The following is a 3192-nucleotide window of genomic DNA, read 5'->3' as shown; positions in this document are numbered from 1 at the left end:
AATAGAATTATGGTCACTGGCCCCAAAGTGCTCCCCCACTGACACCTCAGTCACTTGCCCTGCCTTATTTCCCAAGAGTAGGTCAAGGTTTGCACCTTCTCTAGTAGGTACATCCACACACTGAATCAGAAAATTGTCTTGTACACACTTAACAAATTCCTCTCGATCTAAACCCTTAACACTATAACAGTCCCAGTCTATGTTTGGAAAATTAAAATCCCCTACCACAGTCACCCTATTATTCTTACAGATAGCTGAGATCTCCTTACAAATTTGTTTCTCAATTTCCCTCTGACTATTAGAAGGTCTATAATACAATCGCAATAAGGTGATCATCCCTTTCTTATTTCTCAGTTCCATCCAAATAACATCCCCGGATATATTTCCAGGAATATCCTCCCTCAGCACAGCTGTAATGCTATCCCTTGTCAAAAATGCCACCCCCTCCTCTCTTGCCTCCATTTCTATCCTTCCTGCAGCATTTGTATCTTGGAACATTAAGCTGCCAGTCCTGCCCATTCCTGAGCCATGTTTCTGTAATTGCTATGATATCCCAGTCCCATGTTCCTAACCATGCCCTGAGTTCATCTGCCTTCCCTGTTAGGCCCCTTGCATTGAACTAAATGCAATTTAATTTATCAGTCCTACCTTGTCCCTACCTGCCCTGACTGCTTGACTCGCTTCTGCTCTCAATTGTATCAGTCTCATATTGATCTCTTTCCTCACTATCTCCCTGGGTCCCACACCACTGCAAAGGCAGTGTCAGTTTTTTTTTCTTTCTTCTCTCTTTCTCCTGCACTGACCTCACCTCACCTCACTATGTGCTTCCTTTGTCTGTTCTTCTCCCTTATAAAAGTGCTGTTGTTTTGACTTTTTTTCCAAAAGTTCCAAAACAATGCAACAGCATGTAAAACAGTAATTGCTGCATCCGGAATTCGAGGAAATCACCTCCAACATGTAAAATACCTCCAAAAAGGAGCAGCTGTTACAGCCAGAAATTTTTCTTGTCCTCCATCTTGGATTACCCAGAATCCTGTGACTGGTTCACTTTAGTTTTTGATCAATAATAACCCCCAGGATGTTGGATGACTCAGTAATGGTAATGCCATTGGTCAGTTTATATCTTGTTAGAGGAGGTCATTGCCTCTTATTTGTGTAGCATGAATGTTGCTTGCTGCTTACCAGTCCAAGCTTGGGTGTAATTCAAGTTTTTCTGCATTTAGATACACACTGCTTCAGTATCTGAGGAGTAGCAAATGATGCTGAATATTGCGCAATCATCAGTAAACATCCCAACTTCTGATCTTATGAAGCAGCTGAAGATGTTTGGGCCAGGATACTACTTTGAGGAGATGTCCTGTGGCTTAGTTGATTGACCATTGATAACCACCACCACCTTCCTTGTGTTAGATATGACTGTAATCAGTAAAGAATTTTCTGCCAATTCCCACGGCCTCCAGCTTTATTTGGTCTCCTTGATAGCCAAACCAGTCAAATGCTGCCTTCATATCAAGGCCGGTACATTAACTATCTTGAGTTTAGCCTTTTGTTTACGTTTGGATCACGCCAATGTAAGATCAGCTGAGAGGGCCTGGTGGAGCCCAAAATGAGCATCAATGAAGATATACCATCAATGATACCTTTAACCACTTATTGATGATTGAGCTTAGAGAGCAGTAACTGTCTGGGCTGGAATTGTCCTGCATTTATGGACAGAACATAGATGAAGAATTTTACATATTTCTGATTAGATTCCAATGTTGTAATTGTATTGGAACAGCTTGGCTCAAGGTGCAAATAGTTATGGAGCACAAATCTTCAGTATTATTGGCAGAATAGTGTCAGGGGCCATTATCTTTACAATATTGAATGACTTCAGCCATTTCTTCCTATAAAGTGAATTGCATTTGCTGAAGACTGGCATCTGTGATGGTAGGGACCTCTCAGGGAGGCAGACATGGATCATCCATTCAACACATGTGGCTGAAGATAGTTATAAATGTTTCATCCTTATCTTTTGCAATGTGCTGGGCATCATCATTGGGGATGGGGATATTTATCTCTGCTGAAGAGAGTTGTTTAATGGTCTACCACCATTCGTGACCGGATGTGATAGGACTGTGGAGTTTAGATAAGATCCATTGGTTGTCAGATCACTTAATTCTGTAAGTAGTTTTGTAGTAGCTTCACAAGGTTGACACCTCATTTTTAGATATGCTAGTGCTGTTCCTGGGCATGTACTCTTCATTGCATCAGGGTTTATCTCCAGCTTGGTGATAATGGCGAATGGAGAAAATCACTGTTTACAGATTGTGGTAACCAGTAGGAAGTTTCCTTTCCCATGTTTGACCCCATGCTATCAGATGACATGGGGCTCAGAGTCACTGGTGACAATTCCCAAAGCAACTCCCAAACCTCCCATCTCCCAACTGCATACTGATGCCCTACCCTAGTTATTACATTGGGGTGCCATCAATATATACTATACCCAAAGATAGGCCATAATAAATGTTTCTTACAGTAAGTGAGATTGAAGTGGTCATCATACCAAAGGACTAGTCTGGAACTTGGTCCACATGGAGAAGCATGGCGTTGATTTCCTCTGTCTATTTTATCAACTTATTTGTCAGTGCCCTCATTATCTCTCCTCCTTAGTATCATCATCTTCCTCAGGCTATGGTCTCCTCAGGTGGGTTTGTTGGATTTGCAGGAGAGGTGGTTCAAGATGAAACTAGGTCTGAATCACCCCTTAGGAATCAGAGAAGGATGTTTGCTGCTTCAGAAGGATACAACATTGACTAGGTTGATATGCAGCCATTAATATTGTACAGGCAATGTGTAGGATCAGAACCGCTTAATGAGACTTCATAAAATGTGAAAAATAACCTCAAACCTCAGTGAGTGATGCAAATAAAAACTCTGCACAAATACAGAAGGATTCTTTTTTTTCTCTTGACACTCCTGTTTGTATTTTGTTTTCTTTTTATTAACCCCCACACTACCACCTAAGTGCAGTAGTGCTTATTTTATCTCCAGCACCCATGGTGTGTGTGTGCAGGTGTGAGACACAGTGAAAGACACAAAGTGCACGAATCTTTATTCAAATTCCACCACCAGGAAGATAGGAAAACACCCGGGTGGCCAGTGACAAACACTGCCCTTCACATCAAAGGGCAATGCTGTGTGATCAAA

This window comes from Chiloscyllium plagiosum, chromosome 30 (genome assembly GCF_004010195.1).
Source record: "Chiloscyllium plagiosum isolate BGI_BamShark_2017 chromosome 30, ASM401019v2, whole genome shotgun sequence".
In the NCBI taxonomy this organism is placed as follows: domain Eukaryota; kingdom Metazoa; phylum Chordata; class Chondrichthyes; order Orectolobiformes; family Hemiscylliidae; genus Chiloscyllium; species Chiloscyllium plagiosum.
The sequence above is the reverse complement of the archived record's forward strand: the minus strand, read 5'-3'. Positions refer to the sequence as shown.